A 21,358-nucleotide genomic window follows, 5' to 3' on the forward strand; every position below is an offset into this window, starting at 1 on the left:
TTTAAAAAAAATTTATAAGTTTTCATAACCACAACAACCGCTTATTTTAATTTATTTAATATAGCGAATTTAGTAGGATGGTTCATAAAAGCACACTTTCAAATTTAAAATTATATGGTCGATTGTGAAGAAAAGTGTCTGAAATAGGGTTGTTCACCGTAAACGAAAACTTACGAAAATTTAGCCTTTTAATCTTTCGCATTTCAAGTATATTCAAGTTCGTGCGTAAATTCACCTTCCGTAACGCATTATACAAAAAAGTTATTAATAATGATTCCTTAATAATCCTTTACGAAAAGAAACTTTTTTCGAAACAAATCATTTCGAAAGAATACTTGCGAAACAGTTTCTTACGGAAGGAGCGTTTCGGAATGTGCGCTTACAGAATAGACTCAAAAGCATTCATTAAACTGTTATACAAAAAATCGTTATTATTTAATATTTAAATAAATTAATATTGTTAAATGATTCTTCAATAGTTACACACACACAGGTTTAGAAAAAACTAAAACGCTGAGTTAGTTTTGAGGGAAAGAGCAACGCTCCTTCCGCAACATGTCTCTATGCCAGTGTTTATATATATATTTATGTTTATCAAGTACCGACTTTAGTTAACTTCCGACTTTCGGTTGTTTATTGTCTTTGGCTTAGCAGAAATGGAGGTTTACTATTTATACTCTCATATATAAAAACTTAGTAAAATATTTGGTTCCATTACAAAGTTTAATTGAGCTTTAAATGTTGTTTGGCCGTTTTCAGTTCTTACTGAATCTTGCAATTAATTTATCACTACCTGTCAGGCTAGCTACAGCTCTAAATATTTCAGCGCTTGTATAGTCCTAGCGAGCTTCTATGTTAAAATTGTTTCAGGGGGAAGGGTCATATTGTACGTACCCACCTTTTTGCTACAAAATCTTGCAACTAATTTTTTACTGCTCTCCAATATAGCTAGTGCTTTAAAACTTTCAGCAGTTGTATAGTCCCAATAACGTTGGGATGTTGCAAATTAAAATATTTTTCAGGGCCAACGACAAAAGGGACAACAAATGCCTTTCTCACCTTCCCACCTTCCCACCCTGATTTTTTTTTATATATATTAAGGAAAACATTTTAGAAAAAATCATTAAAAAAGAATGTCTTTAAAATTTTTTTATAATTTACTTGTTGTTATTGAGGTAATAAACGCGAAAGCGCATATAACAGAGCACCTCAAAAATAAAAAAAGTGAAACTGACTAAACATAAAACTATTCTATTTAAAAACAAGTGAGAGCTATTTTTTGGCATTTTATTATATAATTAAGTTTTAGCATTCATCACTTTAATTAGGTCTTTTTTTAATTTCAACAAAGGCATTGTTTCCCAATTACGCAATTGCATTCGTATGTTAACATTGTTCAAGTTATCTTCATTATTTAAATCTTATTCATTAAACGACTATTAACGACATTAAAAGTATATTCTATGACGACATTAAAAGTATATTCTATGAAAGTCTTAATTTTTTTTATAAAAATTTAAAACGGAAATTTATCAATATCATAAAAAATTAGTATTTTAATTACTTAGTTAACTATGCGTATTTGATTCTTAAAACGTAATTAAATATACTTATTATGTCGCGTTTTGTAAGTTTTTTTTCGAAACTGTTCCGCAAGTTGCGGTGCGAAAGAGTTTTGTTTCGAAAGAAATTGGTTTTTGTCATTATTATATGAAACCTTAAAATGTTCATATGTTGCAATACTGAAAATAAAATTTTATGATAAACATTTTGGTAAATAAAATTTTTATTTTTTACAATTATATCCGTTTAGCCAACAAAATATTTTTAAAGACTTCAAAACGTCGTTTAGCAAAAGAGCTTGTTTTGCAAGTGCGACTTCGGTAAGCGCTACTTTCGTGTGTGGCGAAATAGTTTTATTTCGTAATTCAACTTGCGAAAGGCTATATTTCGTAAGTAGCATTTGCGAAATGAAAATCGACGGTTTTTTTGTTTCGTAAAATTCGGTACGAAAAAGGAAAAAAATCCTGATTCACAATATCCTTCCGAAAGAGTTTTATTTTTCCGGAATTGTACGAAATCTTCCGGTTAACAACTCTAGTCTTGAAGTTATTTTATCTGACAGATGAAATAGCATCAAGTTCTTTTTTTTTTCAGTAAATTTTTGTTGATTTTTTTACTTTAAGTTTTCAAAAATTTAAAGTAAAAAAGTTAACAAAAGTACAAATCAAAATATTTAAACAACCAGATTCCAATCACATATTTAAAATCGGCCTATAGCAAGCTTTTTGTTTTTGTTTGAGAATTTAACTTTATGTAACGACATGGAGCAAACTCCAAACATTTATATATTAATGTTTATGTAGAGCTTTTCAAAAGTATTGCGAAATCGCAGTCTTTAAACAAAAACTCCTAAAATGTTAACTTCCCTTGCGAGCCAAAAATTAGTTACTTATACAGAAATGTAAATTTACCTAAAACATTTAAAATTACTTATGCAATTTACTTTTGATAAAAATTAACTTACTCGTGTAAGTAAAAAAAAAGGAAGTAAAAAAGCCATCCCTAATTACGATGTAATGTACACGTAATGATTACGAAGTAATCCTGGGGTTTCGAGTTTGAAACCATTTTGAGGTACACAAACGTTGGCGGTTATGTTGAAAATAGAAAACCAATTCATTAAATGTTAATCCCCGGTGCTTTGTGAAAAAAGCATCAAAAACCAAATGAACATTAAAAAAATAAATTTTTATGTTTATTTGCGCACTTAACTAATAATACACTATATTCTGTGCATCTACAAATACAATGTATTTGAAGATTACTTATAGATGTAGATTATAATGTATATTACTAAAACATGTACTAAAGTTGTAAACCAGTACAACCTGCTTCATGTCCTGCTGCCTTGTAGGATACGCTTTTTTAAGCAAAGGCTAGGAAAAGTCAACTCCGACTTGGGGCTCGCGGTTAAGTAAAGGCTAGAGATGGTGTCTCAATAAATATACTCATCTTGGGCAGATGTTAAACACATTCGGCTACTGTCTTATGGAAAGCTTCCTAGGAAAAGACTTAAGGGGTAAACAGATTCTATCTGTTGACCAGCCTCGCACCCCTTCTTCATCTATTAGGCTGGCGCAGATATTTTTTTTATACATTGTTTCTAGTTTAGGATGTTGAACGCTCGATCTTCTTGACTCAATGCATGGGTTTTGCTTGTGTCTCTATATTTATGATTAGGCAACTCATTCTATTACCTCCGAATGAGGGTAAAACTCTGAAACTTAACTTTATTGTTCTGAAGCCGGCTGGTAGTCAAGTTTTTTGAACTTTGTGGTTTTAATGGAATCAGCTCTCAGAGAGGCTGATTCCATTAACAGCTGAAAAATATCAGAGTTCTAACAGTGCCATGTTGCGCATGGATGGTGTCCCTGCTCTTACTTTTAGTGTGCATTGTTGAGGCCACATTTGGAGCCCTCTGTTACGGCTTTGGGTTTATTAATAATAATGAGGCAATTGCATGGGCTATTAAATAGTGTACTGAATACTATCTATGCTTTGAGTCAAGTTCTTTAACAAATTTAAAAATGACTAAAGTACAAAAAATTATAAAACACAAAAAAACATCATCATCATAAAGTTCTCTAAACCTATCATTCACTAATATTCGTGGTCTTCGAAGTAACTTTTCTTCTGTTGAGTCGTATCTCTTGCAAAGCTCACCAGACCAATTTGCTGTTTGTGAGACTAATTTGAGTTCACCTTTCTCATCTTGCGATCTTAGTGCTGAGGGTTACTTTCCTTTTATTCGTAAAGACTCCAATAGTCATATGCTTGGCCTGGGCATTTATATTCGTAAGAATTCACCAATTTGTCGGGAAACTAGGTTTGAATTCATGGACTATTCTTTTGTGTGCTTTCGTTTAGCACCATTTTTCTCTATCACCTTTATCTTTGTTCTATATTGCTCTCCTTCATCTCACGACTGCACTCTTTTCGATGTTATTTCTTATCAAATTGACCAGGCCCTCTCTCTTTATACAGCAGCCATACGATATTGTTGTTGTTGGTGACTTTAATGCCCATTACACTGAATGGCTTGGCCCTAGTGTTAAAGACCCTCAACTTTTGCCCTTGTCAACCCTTAACTCAAATAGTCAACTTTCAAACTTGCTTTCCAGACAACTCGAATCATTTACCTTCTCTACTCAACTTATGTCTTGTTTCTAATCCTAGTCAGTGCTCAGTTTCTCCAAATTTACCCTTAGGTGCTTCTAATCACAGTTTGATCTCTCTGAAATTATTATCTCATTCTTCTTCATCATCTGAATCCCATTTTCATTGTACCTCTTACAACTACCTTAAAGCTGACTGGGACTCTATCCGTGATTTTCTTCGTGATGGCCCTTGGGTAGAAATCTTTTGCTTCCTGTTGACAAATGTGCTTCTTACATAACTTCGTAGATTCAGGCTGGCATGGAATCTTTTATTCCCTCTCGACAATTCCAGGTCAAGCCTCACTCTTCTCCATGGTTTTCCTCACATAGCGCTGCGGCAATTTCCAATCAAAACTGTTACTTCCATATCTATCGGTAAAACAATTCTCCAGAAAACAGAAGTCTGTTTCTTATTGCTAGAAACCATTGTAAAAAAGTTTTGTCTGACACCAATGCCCGCTGTTCTCAGGTCATGAAATCTCGTATTTCATCACAAAAGTTTGGCAATCATAACTTCTGGATAGTCTTTAACAGTATCAATAATAAGGGCAAATTTTTAATTCCATCTCTCTTGTATGGTTTAGATTTTGTCACCTCACCTAAAAACAAAGCTGAATTGTTTGCTGAGAACTTTTCATCAATACCATTTCTTAATTCTACTAGTTGCGTTGTACCTGATATAGCCGTCAAACTGGTCGATCCATTGCTTAACATTTGTATCACTCCAGGCTCTGTATCAGAAGTGATTTCCTGCTTAGACTCTTCTACAGCTACTGGTCCAGACAACATACCTGTTTTAGTCTTGCGGAAGTATTTTCCGGAGCTGCCATCCATACTTTCAAAACTATTTAAAAAATGTTTATCTGAGTCTTGTTTTCCAGCATGCTGGAAAGCGGCATCTGTTATCTTATTTTTCAAAAATTCTGGAGAGCGATCTGACTCGTCTAACTACCGCCCCATTGGTCTTCTTCCTATCATAAGCAAGGTTTTTGAATCTTTAATTAACAAACACTTAATCTCTCATGTTAACAAACACTTAATGTCTCATCTAATAACTTACTTTCTGATCATTAATATAGATTTCGATCTTCTCGTTCTACAGCTGATTTGCTAACAGTAATAACCGATAGATTTTATCGTGCATTAGATAAAGGTGGAGAGATTAAGGCTACCTCTCTTGACATTTCTAAAGCTTTTGAATAAAAAAGCTCTTCTCCATAAGCTTTCTTCTTCGGTGTATCTGGTAACATCTTTAAGATTATTGAGTCCTTCCTTTCCAATTGTAGTATATATGTTGTCCTCGATGGACAACACTCTTTTTCATATCCTGTAGTTTCAGGGGTTTCTCAAGGTTTAATCCTTTGCCCTTTACTCTTTTTAATTTATATTAGTGATCTTCCAGATATTCTCACATCTAAGGTGGCATTGTTCGTTGATGACACTCCCATTTATTCTTGTCATGATAAGAAGCCAACACTCTCTGATTGCTTAAAGGGGGCATCTGAGATTAAAAAAATCCTTACTTCTGCTACAGCATGGGGCTCACAGTGTTTAATGAAGTTTAATTCAGATAAAACTCAATTTTTTTCAGCCAATTGTTATTGCAATAATTAGATTTTTCTTGATTTATGAACGGTTATGTACTTGATGAGTAATCTAACCTTCATCTTCTAGGATAAAAACTTACTGATCTTTCTTGGAAACCGTATAAATATAAAACTTCTGATCTTTCTTGGAAACCGAATATCAAATCCATTGCAAAATTAGCATTTGCCAAGGTTGCATATCTTTATCGAGCTCGACACTTTCTTACTTAATTCTATTATTTATTTCTATAAATCTCAAATCCGTCCTTGTATGGAATACTGTTGCCATATCTGTGGCGGATCTTCTAGTGAAGCCCTTTTTCTTCAAGACAAGGTGCAAAAACGCATTGTAAACATTGTTGGACCTGCTCTTGCAGCCAACCTCCAACCATTATCACATTGTTGTAACGTTGTTTCTCTTTCTCTTTTCTACAAATACTATAACAGGCAGTGCTCTAAAGAGCTAGCGTCTCTTGTGCCATCTACGAAAATTGATTTTCGTATTATTCTTCATTCAATTAAGTCTCATACTTTTTCTGCGACTGTTCCTAAGTACTCCAAAAACTCTTATTTGTCTATTTTTTTTACTAGAACATCAGTTCACTATAAGATATTGTGTAAGATATTACATACAGAGTACATTCTCTTGGAACAAATAGACATAAACCAAGTTACTTTTATTTATGTTTAATTAAGTGTAAGGGCATAATTCTGAATGAACATATTAGCTGAAGTAATCATATCATATTAGTAGAAAATTTTTTTTTTTTGACATTTTGTATAAAAAAAGCATCTGTTCAATAAAATTTGCTTAAAAAACATTTATTTTGCATTTATTCACAGCTACATCAGCTACTATAACATAATATGGGTATAACAATTATTTTATTATTCTGACGCAATATGTTGATGCAATATGGAATTTGATAGAGTTGTGTGTATATATATGAATATATATATTGTTATATAAAGGAAAAAATAAAGACATAAAAAAAAAAAAATAAAAAAAAAAAATTAATAACAATTAAAAAAATCATGATAATATTAAAAAAACAAACAGTAAAACATAAAAAATAAAAGTTTTATCAGACAGTAAATTGATTGTTGAGACATATTTCTCGTAAATTTTTATCATTCTACTTTCTTTTTTTTAATCAGCTGTGCCTTTCAATTAATTTAACGGGGCTGGGTGGTAAAACCTTGTCTTCTGCCATTTTCATTCCAAACTTTTATTCGTTGTATATTATTGTTGTAAAATTATTTCAAACTTTATTTTAAATCGCAAAATAAATAAATAAATAAAAGTAACATACTATCAATATAAAAAAAAAAAGTTTAAACGAAGAATTGCAAGTTTATTAAAATACTAATATATTGATAAACATGTTTTAATATATTGATAAACATATTTTAATATAATGATAAACATATTTTAATATATTGATAAACATATTTTAATATATTGATAAACATATTTTAATATATTGATAAACATATTTTAATATATTGACAAACATGTAAATTTTTATATATTGATAAACATATTTTAATATATTGATAAACATATTTTAATATATTGATAAACATATTTTAACATATTGATAAACATGTAAATTTTTATATATTGATAAACATATTTTAATATATTGATAAACATATTTTAATATATTGATAAACATATTTTAATATATTGATAAACATGTAAATTTTAATATATTGATAAACATATTTTAATATATTGATAAACATATTTTAATATATTGATAAACATATTTTAATATATTGATAAACATATTTTAATATATTGATAAACATATTTTAATATATTGATAAACATATTTTAATATATTGATAAACATGTAAATTTTTATATATTGATAAACATATTTTAATATATTGATAAACATATTTTAATATATTGATAAACATATTTTAACATATTGATAAACATGTAAATTTTTATATATTGATAAACATATTTTAATATATTGATAAACATATTTTAATATATTGATAAACATATTTTAATATATTGATAAACATGTAAATTTTAATATATTGATAAACATATTTTAATATATTGATAAACATATTTTAATATATTGATAAACATATTTTAATATATTGATAAACATATTTTAATATATTGATAAACATATTTTAATATATTGATAAACATATTTTAATATATTGATAAACATGTAAATTTTTGATAAACTATTTTAATAGCTTTTTCCTGATAAAATTTAAAATTTTCTTTTTGTAAGAATAGATTTTGTTTTAAATAAAACAAATTCTACTCTCATAAAAACCAAATTTAACTACCTTTAGATTTGCCTGCACTTGAAATTTGCTTTTTATGAGAATAGATTTTGTTTTATTCAAATATTTGAATAAAACAAATTCTACACTCAAAAAAAAAAACAAATTTAAAGTTTAGACTTAGCAAACTTTAAATTTGCTCTTTATGAGAAAAAATCTTCTATTTTTCAAAGCATAGAAAATAGAAGTTAAAAGTTCAGAAATATTGGTAAACAACATTTACTGATTCTAAATTATAGTCTTATGTTGTGATTTATAATACATCTAATAATTGTCTAGATTTAAACTGGTAATTTACAAAAAGGATGTATAAAAGAGTATTTTTTGTTTATTCCGTTATGTAAAATCTATAGGTATTTGCATTTAAATACGGATGAAATACTACAACATCTGATAAAATCCTGAAGGAACCTAATTAAATTTCTTGGTAAAAAAACTTTTTTTAAGAACTCTCGGTATAGTTAAGGCAATCTTAAAATATTATAGCGTCAGTATAATATTTTGTTGACTACGACATATTACCGTTAAATGATCAGGTCTGTGAATTTACGAAAAGACGAAAAAAATTCAAATAATAAGTTTTGCGGTATAATTCTAAAAATTTTTGTGAAAATTGATAGAAATATTATATTTTGAAAAATATATATAGTTAATACAAGTCAGAACCGATTAGAACTATCATCTATAGTAAATTTAGGCACTTTTTCAAAAGATTCAAACTAAATTCGTGTTAACGCCGATGAGCGAAAGTGATCAAAACACTCCAAAATGATGTTCTTTAGATTCACTGTTGGAAATAATAAAAAGGTTTTAAAAATATATATATAAATAAAGAAAAGTTTTTTTAAATATTAAAAAAACCTGAAAGAGAAAAAAAAAAATGTACTATCTAATGCTCATGTTTGGACATAATATGCTTAAAAAACCATGCTAATTCCAAATAAAAGAATTCGAATATTTTGTAAATCACCTTAACTACAATGAGCGTAACAAATTTATAGCTAAACGAGGAAGCAAAAGATGGGTGAGATAAAGGTTTTTTTTGTTTGTTTTTGTTTGTTTGTTATTTAGGTGCCCCAAGAAGACCAAACAGCTTTGTCACAGAGCACCGCGGATGTGCTAGGAAGTTCACGCCTAGTTAAATGTTCATTAGAAAGTTCACTTTCTAGTTAAATACTTTTCTGTGATACTCTTTGACCGTCGGGTCTTTTTGGAACACCTTAATAACCAAAAAAAAAAAGATAAAAAAAAGTAGTTCATAGTTTCAAATATACGATTTAAATAAGCATCCTATTCGAATCTCAGTAAGAGATGTTTAAAAGGTTTATTTTAGAGTCAATGTCAAAAGATTTATTAGCATTTTTGTCCCTAATGGTTAACAACTAAAGTTCTACTAAAACAATCATTTACGCATAAAAAATATTTTGAGATATGAAACGATCCATAGTTTACACATAAATAGCTACATGATTAAGCAAAATTTTTTTAAATAAAAACGTTTATTTTGTATTCGTCTTAAAATCCATACTTAATGCAAATGTATATCTTTTTATACCTCAAGCATATTTTATGAAAATCTTTGATTTATATATAAACAAAAGTGGATATCTTTAGAAAGCGACAAAAGTTTTATTGCAAACTTTTTTAAATTAATCTTTTATTAAAAAAAAAAAGTTTATATATTATAAACGCTGTGGAACGTTTGATTTTAATAAGTACTTCAACTTTATTGATTTTTTATAAGTTTGCTATCTAATGAAAAAAGTTTACTTCTTAAAATTTTGCGAAAAATTGCGATTTATTGCGATTTCATTTGTTTGAATATTTGCTCTAATATCTTAGAAACCTACTAATGATGCTACACAATTTTAAAAAACCATTTTATAAACTTGATGGAAAGTTTTTGACAAATAGAAGCTGTAGATTTGGAACGAGAGTGCCAATTACCATAAAATTACAAAAATTATAGAGCGTGTAGTAATTTTAGAAATTTGTAATCAACAAAAGTAGAAAACGTTTTTTTGTTATTGATAAATCCAGTTAACATCAATTGTAAAATATTGGTTGTACAAATCTATTCTATAAATTGCCAATGATTATTCAAAGGTATGGTAGTTTTTGTGAGTTCGATCGTTTGTTTGTTCTCTAAAATCTTAGAGTAAACGATTTTAACATTTTAAGATTTTTTACAAATTTTTTACCTACGGAGCCTTTATCAAGCAACTTAAAAAGTTTTTTTATATGTTGTCTTAACCAATAGAAAAAATAAAACATAAATTATCAATAACGTTGTATGTAGAAACTAAATGGCTCGACGATGAAAATAGCTTTTCAATAGTTAGAGGAAATGTTTGCATTTTAATTTTATCCGAACGCATTGAGCGTCAGCATTATCTGCTTCTGCATCTGTGTAGAAGTTTTTTTTGATTGCTTCTGCATGACGATATCGAGCCGGGATAGCTCAGTTGGTTAAATCGCTGGAAAAAAGTTCGGAATAATGATTAGCCGTAGCAGCAGGATTGCAGGTTTAAATCCTGATTAGCTCTGCTATTACGATGTTTCCTTCTCGACTAGTAAATAAATAATCTAGTCGACAAAAAAAAAAAAAATTGAATATTAATTGCGGCGGAGACTTTTTTATTTCACTGCTTTTGCATGACGGTAAAGACTTTTTTTTTCATTGCTTCTGCATCACAATAGAGACTTTTTTTCACTGCTTTTGCATCACAGCAGACACTTTTTCTTTCATTGCTTCTGCATCACGGTAGAGACTTTTTTTTTATTGCTTTTGAATCACGATATATAAATTGTTGATGGCAAATATATATTATTTAATCTGCAAACATAGGTAGACATTTGTTAGCAAACCTACTATTATATTTTGCAGACTAAAATAACCCAAAATAGTTGTAATTGTTTATTTATTAGCTTTTATGTATTTTTTATACAAGTTTTCAAAGAAATAACTTTATCAATATTGTTTCTGCGTAAAATACTGACCGGTGATTTAATTCCCTGACCGCATTCTTTACTTCGTAACAATTACTAGTTTCTAACAATGATGTTTCTTTGTCTTTTTGAAATAGCTTACTTAGCATTGGTTGACCATTCAGGTTTAAAAAGATCAAGACCGCCGAATAAGTTGTATTTTCTTTAGCAATAATTTTAAACAAAGTTGCTTACACGTATTACGTGGAAATACATCTTCTGCCGTGATTATATCGCTCACAAAGTTTTGACAATTAAAGTTTTTTTAAGAACAGAAAGTTACTATTGTTTTAACTACGTAAAACAATAGTAACTTTTTACATTCCCACACAATTTTTACACCGGATTCCTAAATTAACCCTTTCTGCTGACTTGCCCTTCAACCTAGGTCTTCTTGTTTATAATTTCTTCTTGTCGATGAGCTAAAAAAATGCTATAAAAACTTAATTGCTATATAATGTTAACTAAAAAATGCAAGTCGAAAATAGAAAATAAGTTGATAAAATAATGGTTAATACAATATCAAAAAACAAAAACAAAAAAGCTTAAACTTGAGGTGAACTTTCTTAAGAGAAAATTCACATAAACATAACATTTGTATGAAGTATTGGATGTTTTTAAAAGTAACATTCCTATTAATAATTGTGACCTACTGTTCTTTTTTAAAGACTTTAATAATATTTTCCCACAGAATAAAAAATTGACATAATTATGTCAATTTTTCATAATTATGTCAATTTTTCAACTTTTTAAAGTGACATTTAACAAATCAGTTTCAGATTTAAAAACAAAAACTATTTATAATCAACTCCTCAATGATATTTTATCAAACACGAAGCTTTTAATCTTATAATCAAAGCTTTTAATCAACTACTCAAAGATATGTTAACTTACACAAAAAAACAGATACGTCAAAAAAATTTTTAGTTAAAACTTAGCTAAATATAAACATTTGATAAATGACAAACGCAGTAGCAAAGATCACGCCATACTCAACGTTAGAATTTATTTCTTCGGGATTTTTAAGTTTTGAAAACTTTAAATTTAGCGTTTGAAAAAACAAAACAATTTTTGAAATAAAAAAATATATAAATAAAAAAATAATATAAATAAAAATTACAATGACGCTACTGTGATAACATGAAGAAGAAAAAGTAACAAAAAAGAAAAAGTAACAAAAAAGAAAAAGTTACAAAGAAAAAAAAAAAGTAACAGAAATAGATGCAAAAAAAAAAAAAGTAAAAAAAGAAGAAAAATAACTTTTGAAAAGATTAAAATAATATTGGTAAGTCAAAATATTTTAAGTTTTAATGTTTTAAAAATTTGATTTATATATGAGCGTGAGGAGAGGGTTAACTTAAAAAAAAAATTTCTTATGCATTTGTTTATAAATCTCTCATTATCAGTGCTGGATTAGGAAAGGATGCGGTTAAGGAAGACAAAACCCATGGCCCCGCTGTGTTTGAGACCCTATTTTAAAATTAAAAGTTTTACTTTTTTAAATAGAGTCTTTAAGTAACTTAGGAACTTAGAAAATAAATTTTTGATTTGGATTAGGATGAACGAAAGAAGTGGCTAACCACTCAATGAAAAAGTCACTAAATTAGCAGTGTTGCTATTATATCGATAAGCAAATGTAATACTTAGAGCTTGGTTCAGAATGCATAGAAAGTTTAAAAGTTTTTTAGAAAAAGAGAGAGTGATCACACTTAAAGCTAAACATTCAAATATTTTGTAAACTTCAATTTAAACATCTTTAACAAAATAAATTATTTTGAAAAAATTTTATCTAAAATTTTTCAACAGATATCTGAACTCGCTCAAGTACATTTTTGGATTAGGGGAACATGGGGCAAGATGACGAACGTTTCGGAAAACGCCTGTATCTTAGTCAATATCTGTCCCAAAAATGAAAACTTGATTTAAAAGTGATAAAAAATTATTCCGCGTCACTGATGAATCAAAAAACCACTCTAAAAGTAGAAATTAGCTAAGGAAAAACTCATTAAACGATGTTAACTCAAATCGTCATCTTGCACCGTATGCGGGGCAAGATGACGATTTGAGTTAACAAGGTTTAAAACTTTAAGAAAGGAAAAATCTATGAAGCTATAAACGCCTCAAAAACCATTATCACAAATTCTTTTTTATTAAAAAAGTAATACAAATAAAGGTGTAACTTTTAAAACTAATAAACTATACATTTATATCGGCCAATGCAAAAAATAACAGTAACAACCTAGTAATCAGTTTGTAGCAAACTCCAACGCAACAAAATAAAACTATTGTCAAACAAATATTGTATTTCGTAATAAAATAATTACTGAACAATACAAGAATAGCAAACAGTACATGTAAACTTCCGTTTAATATAGATTACGGACAAGCCATCTTGCCCCGGCCATCTTGCCCCAGGCTAATACAATCTTTAAAATGAATCAGAATCAGTACATAATCAAATTATCATAGCCTAATACTTCTTGTATGGCTTCCAGTTTCATCAAATTAAATAGAAATTTCTCGCTTACCTTTAGCTGGTGATGTAGCGATGTAATAAATCAAGTAAAACGAGGATAAAAAGTTTTTTTCTCAATGTCGGAAAAACTTTTTAATACTTAACTTTCGTCACAAAAATAATTTTTAAAAAGAAACCATTGATAAATCAAGTAAATGTAATCTACTTCCTTTCAGCTAAAGTCGACTGTTATATTTAGTTTTGCTTAAGAGATAACTGTAGGTTGTCATCTTGCCCCATGTTCCCCAACTTGTTTTGAAGTTACTGATAAGGATTCTAATTTTACCCTATAATTTTTTGAAAAACCAGTTGATTCAAAAATTTTTTTGTTATGGTTCATCATTTTGTGTAGTTGGCATCCCCTTCACTTTTTGCATACACCCTTCCTTCCTTGCATACACTCTTCCTTCCTTGCATACACTCTTCCTTCCTTGCATACACTCTTCCTTCCTTGCATACACCCTTCCTTAAATAAATTCCCAAAATTTTATGATAAAAACAAAATAATTAAATCAAGTATTGAGTTTTTATGATAAAAACAAACAAAAATTTTCTTTTCCTAGTAAACTTATTTATTTTTTTATTAAGCTGATGTTTTTGATACCAAAGTTTTTAATTTTTTTCCTCAAGATGTTGTTTTGCGAGAATCATCTCCACGGCAACATTGCGATCTCCACGGCCACAATGAATCTGACTCTGTGCTATGTCCACATGACATGTTATAAAATGAGGATAAAATTATTATGTATTTTACCAAAGGTTTTTTTTTTTTTTAATCGAAATAACATCTCTAACTTCAAATCTTCGCCATTAGAAATCAAAAATAAGAACAAATTCTTTTTGCCTAAATACTTTCAAAAACTGTGATCGAAATTGTGTTACTTAAAAGGTTTGCGAATCGTTTCCTAGCAATCACAACAACAAATTTGCGAAAAAAAGTTTTTATAATCTTTTATATGGGTGGATAGCACGGTTGTTTAGAGTGCCAAACGAAATGGTAAAACCCGGACTGTTGTACAAAACCGGTTGAAATTAAACTCAGCGCTTGAGTAATATGTCGCACAGTGGGCCAGAATTTACTTTTACTGGACAAAATTCATGTTATTTTTTTAATTCGTTGCTATGGGTGCTAAATTTCGGATAGCAAAAAACTAGTTTTGGTATTTGCAGATATTTTTACGAGTGCTATGTTCACCAAATTTTACATAAGTACCAATATGAGGTCGTGCTTTTTAAAAAAGTGAATATATTTTTTATTTAGTTGCTATGGATACCTAATTTTGCTTAGTAGCAACTAACTTTTAATAGTTGCATATGTTTTATTTGTGCAATGTACACTATTTACAACGTATTTTATTATGAGCTCCTCGCTCGTGAAAAGCAAAACTTATTTAAGTTTTATATGATTAACGAGTGTTATTACACGTACTATTACACGTTGCTAGATAAACTTGTTTTCCTGTAGAAAAAAATTATATTCTAGCTTAATTAATTAGTTTTTTTAATTAGCAGATTTTACTAGCGTCTACAAAATTTTTAAAATTTGTATGACCATATTGTTCACAATCACCAAAAATCTTTGACAATGTATGCTACAAGTAGTACAAGCTTAGCAAACAATAACTCACGAGAATTTGAAGCTGACAAAGTTGCAAATTTTCTTTTCTTTGTTTAAATGACCATTCTTGAAATGATAACGCAGATCTGCTGGGTTGTTTATTTTTACTATCTTTCATTAATGTGGTATTAAAATCACTTTCAAGCCAGGCTAAATTCTTTCTAATAAACTTTGCACCGGTTAGTTTACTTTGAATCTATAATCAAAATAAATAAACGAAAGGCTGTTAAGTCAAATAAATTAGTGACTTTTGCTTCTTGTGACACACATGAAGCCTTAATAAAAACAGCATTTCAACATCTAAAAGGAGTAACCGCAACCGGAGTAACCAAAATAGATTATTAAATCCATTTGGTTTGACAAGCGCTAAATAAATAAGAACCAAATAAAAATAAAAATAAATATATATATATATATATATATATATATATATATATATATATATATATATATATATATATATATATATATATATATATATATATATATATATATATATATATATATATATATATATATATATATATATATATATATATATATATATATATATATATATATATATATAGAGAGAGAGAGAGAGAGAGATAGATAGATAGATAGATATTTATATATATTATACACGTTTTTTAAAATTTTGTGCGAATAAAAATTTTTGAGCGCAATATTTACAGATTTTTTGTTAGGTAAAAGAGTTCAAACGTAAAAGAAAACGAAAGTGGCGCCTAGTGGCAGCCAGATTTATGAAGTTATTAAAACAAACATACATAAGCTTTAAAATATCTGACTATAAAAGCAAGAGGTAGCAATAAAAAATATATATTGTCAATTAAAAGCAAAAGTTAGACATTAAAATATAACATATTAACCATATTTAAAACTGCTATAAATATGTTAATTATTTACCAATTTTAGTCTAACAACTTTTAAAATCTTGATAATATATGGAGTTATAATACAATATTTTAAAAAGTGCAATATTTTATGTGAATTTTATTTATTTCCATCGAGTTTTTAAACAACATTTTTCTCTTTATAATTTTTTTTTTCTAATTTACATTCGCGTCTGCTTCAACCACAGCATTAGTATATTCATTAAAAATTTAAGTGCATATAAACGGTTTTAAATTGTTTTATAATATCTTTATAAAGGTTTGAAACCATTTAGACATCAAAATTCTAATTTTGGATTTTATACTTTTGTCCAGTCACTGACCCTCAGTGCGCCGGTACTGATCAATAACGGACGCTGCTTTGTATTTTTCTTTATGACTGTTTGTGGCTGTCCGTATGCTAAGCCAACAATATCTTTGTTTATAAGAGCATTGTGTAGCAAAATACATCATTAAATTCAAATAAATAAACAAAAATAATTATTCTCTTCGTCAATATTTTTCCAATTGGAAAAATGCTGATAAATTTATTTCTAACCACGGAAGCAGCAAAAAAGATATTTAATGTATATTCAGAAATTATAAAAAAGCTCATGTTAATGATTATATGGTAAGCTGGATTTGATACAAGAATAATTATTGGGCTGTGGACTTATTCATTAATTGTTGTGGCTGTGGTCAGTTTTTCATTTTTTAGCTGGAAGATGCTTTTGTGGCACTTTTGAAGTCATATGATTAAATGAAGCAACACGTAGGCAAAAAATGCAAAATAAATTCTAAAGAAATCTTTATTATTCGTCTAAAACCGTTTGCGATAAACTAACTTATATGTCTCAAAACGTTTAAAATGTTTAGATTTTAGTTTTGATAATCAGGGTTGCCACTAAATCAGGGAAATTCAGGGAAATTTAAATACAATCAGGGAAAATCAGGGGGAAATAGTTGATTTAGGAAAAAATCAGGAAAAATCAGGGAATTTTTTAATTTTTCTTTAATGTTTAGAAATATTTTCTGATAAAAATTTTCCTTTTCCAGCGTACCAGGGTTAATGTTTAACATTTTTAAAGAAAATTAATCAAATTGTGTTTACATTTACTCTTTTTTAGAATAGTACAAATTTTTAAGATTTAAAATGGTAACGTATTTCAAAGAAAAATGGTTTAGTGATACTTTGTTTGAAAAATGGCCGATAAAAGGCAGAGATTAAAAGTCAGCCAAGTGCAAAATATGCCAAGTTGAATTTAATTTGTCAAATATAGGCAGAAGAGCTATGATATGTCACATGGATGGCAAAAAACATGCCAAAAATCAAAGCCAGTATCTTTCTACTTCAGGCCTGCACAGTCTACATCTAAAAAGCAAGCAATTCTTACAGTAGATCAATGCGATAAAAGTTGTGCAGAAATCAGTTCTGTATTAAATGCAGTACAAAATAATTTCTTATTGAATTCGTGAAAAGAAAATGGCCTACTTTATCAGAAAATGTTCTCGTATAGCAATACTGCTAAATCTTATGAAATGGGTAGAACAAAACTTGGTTATATAATTAATTTTGGTCTTGGGCCTTATTTTCACAGACTCTTAACTGAAGATATAAAAAAATCTCCTTATTATACTGTTTCATTTGATGAAAGCCTGAACAATTCTTTCCAAAATTGTTAATTGAATCTAAAAATTCGGTTTTGGAGCAGCGATCTAAATCATGTTGAATCCAGATACTTTGACTCTAAATTTTTAGGTCACCCCACAGCAAAAGATTTAATTGAAAGCATTACTACGTCTTTGTCAACAATTAATATCATAAATCTGACTCAACTAAGTATGGATGGTTCAAATGTAAACTGGTCCCTTCTTAATCTTCTTGAAAAGCAGCGTGATCGACAAGAGCTAACTAAAATTCTTAACGTTGGGATTTGTAATCTTCATGTAATGCATGTGAATTTTTAAATCAAGTTTTCAATCGGCTGAATGGAGTATAGGGAAGTTAATGAAAGCATCATCTTTTTCATGATTCTCCCGCTAGAAGTGCTGATTATGTAACTGTTTCTGAATGTTAGAGTTTATCTTATGCATTTTGCTCAACACGCTGGGTTGAAGACCAAAAAGTTGCAGATAGACTTTGTTTAATTTGGGAGAATTTTAAAAAAACAAACAAGTATTGGTAGACTCTTCCTGAAAGTAAGCGACCAAAATGAAAAAGCTATGACACAGTGTTAGGGGGAACAAAATATGAGTAAACTTTGACTAAATTGAAGTTTTTTGGTTACATTGCAAGTTTGTTGCAGAAAATCTTACTGAGAAATCAAACCAATGCCCCAATGATTCCTTTTATTTTTGAAAGATTGCCGTCTCATTATCATTAGAATCCTGGAAAAAATGTTCTAAAGAAGTTTGAATCGATTTTATTTTCTGGAAATAACTGTTTGCATCAGCCCAGTGTCAACTCTTTCTAAACAAAAAGCTGGTCTTCTTCATCAGATGAAATCCGTACTACATCTAATTCTTACTTGGTCACATATTACTTCAAATGAATGTGATCAAGCTTTCATACAATTTTCAAAGTTGTTAGAGGAAAGTTTATCTACTCTTTTATCCGCATTTAAAAATTTTCACGCTGGAAATCGTTTAGACAAATTTTATTTGGAAACCATTACAGTTGGTGTAGATTATGAGGTTTTGTCAAAAAAAATTTATATTTATTTTTACGTTATGTCATGGGCAAGCATCAATTGAGAGAGGTTTCAGTATTAAAAGTAATATGCTCAGTGAAAACATGAAAGAAATGTCACTTATATCTCGTTGAACTATGAAGGATATTATGGTGTCAAACAAATCGAAAGCTCACAAAATACATATAAACAATGAAATGATAAAGGCTGTTTGTAGTGCCTCATTACAATATAAAAACTATTTGGAGAAAATAAAAAACTCTAAGCAAAAGAAAAAGAAAATAGCGTGATAATTCTTTTAGATCAAGGAAATATTGGGACTTCAGGAAAAGCAAAAAGTATTGAATGAAGTATGTAAAACATACAATGAGGAAATTATTACATTCACCAAGGAAGCTGGCAAACAGCAGGATATCTCTCAAATAAAACGTCTTCTTACTAAAGGCAATCATTGTAAGCGAAAAAGTGAGAAACACAAAAAAGAAATAAAGATTCTTTAAGAGGCTTTAGTTATGTTGCCTAAGAAAAAAAAAAAGTCAATAACAAATAATTGTATTTTTCTAACATAAAATTGTTTGATCTTTATTTCAAACATTTCATATATATATATATATATATATATATATATATATATATATATATATATATATATATATATATATATATATATATATATATATATATATATATATATATATATATATATATATATATATATATATATATATGTATATATATATATATATATTTAAAGACTAATTTTATATGTTGGTTGAAGTATTTGATTATTTATTTTAATTTTTAAACAAATTGATTGGTTCATTACTCATTGGGGGATTATAGTATCTGTCTTTTTAGAGGTAAAAATGCTCTGGAGATAATGAAGAAGTTTTAATGTTAACTTTGGGTGTTTGAATGCTGGAAATATCAGGGGGACATAACCAAAATTTTAAAGAAAAAATAAGGGAAAAACAGGGAGAAAAAAGAAAAATTTTACCAAAAACATCAGGAAAATGGGGGAATTTTGTTCTTAAAAACAGTGGCAACCCTGATAATTCTCACAAAGAATAATTTTCTGCCATATTTGGTTATCTAAATATGTGTATAGATATTCTTATTTTCTACAAATTTAAAGCCACCAAGAAAAATCCTTGATAAACATCATTTTAGATCTATTGAAAAAATATAAAATTAATATAAGCAATTGGTGTGGACAGACATGATGGCTCAAGTATTATGCAAAAAAAATACTTAAAAAAATAGTCAGAAAGGCCGAAAGTGACACTAAATAGTATCATTTGCATGTTTTTAGTCAAAATGTTGACAACGATATTATTGACATATTTCCAAAAATTTATATAGCATATCAATTTTTAAAATTTAATAAATAAAAATGTTCTTTAACATATTCTAAAATCAATTTACTAATCCTTGTTCTCCTGCCATCTAAGTTATTGTTGCACTGTCTGGGGTCAAAAAGGTAGTTTTCTGTCAAATCGTATAAACAGTTTCCAACGCACTTCCATATGAATGATGATATTTTTTCCTTTACGATCTAATATCCAAATTGGGTTTTCTGAATTAAAACTCCAAAATTTCAAGATCTTGTTAAGCTTCATTTTTAATTTTTTACAATTAACAAATTATCTTTTTGTGTTTGATTTTCTTCAAAATAAACTACCTAATTCGTTTAATAACGTTTTTATTAAAACAAGTGACACACACAAATATTACACTCAAAATACTGAAAATTTTATTTTGTACACTTCTTTTTTCCACAATATCAAATATGGTAAGCTCTCTATAAAACATCAATGTATTTCTTACTGGAACCAAATAATATTATTTATGAAAAAAAAGATCTTAACTAAATACTCTTTTATTACCAACGTTTTTCTTCTCAATCGAAACCAAATTAAGAAATTTTTATTCGAGTATATTTATTTAATTAATTTTATTGTTTACTATTATTGCTTTTTTTATATTACTGTATTTATAAAACTATTATTAATTTTGTCATACATTTTTTTTAACTTTGTTACTGGCATTATAAAAATTATCATTAGAAATCTTTTTATAAATAATCAAATCTTAATACTATTAATTAATACTATTAATATTAATACTATTTTTAATGATAGTGATACCATTGTAATAATAATTTTTTGGTTATTGTCATAGTTTTTGCAAATGTTATGCTTATTTTTATAATTTATGTCATTGTTATAAACTTTACAATAATTATTTTAACCATAGTTTTTATCATTAGTTATAACTTTTATTGGTCCTCGGTCACTATAAGCAGTTTATCATCATAACTATTTAATAAAATTATAAGAAAGGATCAATTTTAGCAAAAATGACAGCTAAGTTTGCCAAACTGAAATGCAGAGAGAAATTTTATTAAACTGAATTATTTCAAATAAAATACTTTAAATAAATATAAAACACTTTTATATTCATGTTACAAATTACTTGCAAAGTTATTAAAGCAAAATTAGAGAATTGACAGACGCTAACTTGTTTATATAGATTTAACAGAATAAA

General features: G+C 28.1%; 1 protein-coding gene across 2 annotated transcripts in view; it reads left to right on the forward strand.

Annotated features, from left to right (window-relative positions):
• The window catches only part of LOC100197243 (heparan sulfate 2-O-sulfotransferase 1), a 30,290-nt gene that overhangs the window by 7,436 nt on the left and 1,496 nt on the right, over window positions 1-21,358 (forward strand). Inside the window, exon 1 of one of the 2 annotated variants that reach the window (XM_065802258.1) lies at window positions 12,157-12,401. The exons of the other annotated variant lie outside the window; for it this stretch is intronic. The gene's annotated coding sequence lies outside the window, so the exon portion shown is untranslated. Of the gene's footprint in view, window positions 1-12,156; window positions 12,402-21,358 lie in introns of those variants that run through there. 2 annotated transcript variants of the gene reach the window in all.

Source organism: Hydra vulgaris, chromosome 08 (genome assembly GCF_038396675.1).
Source record: "Hydra vulgaris chromosome 08, alternate assembly HydraT2T_AEP".
Lineage (NCBI taxonomy): Eukaryota > Metazoa > Cnidaria > Hydrozoa > Anthoathecata > Hydridae > Hydra > Hydra vulgaris.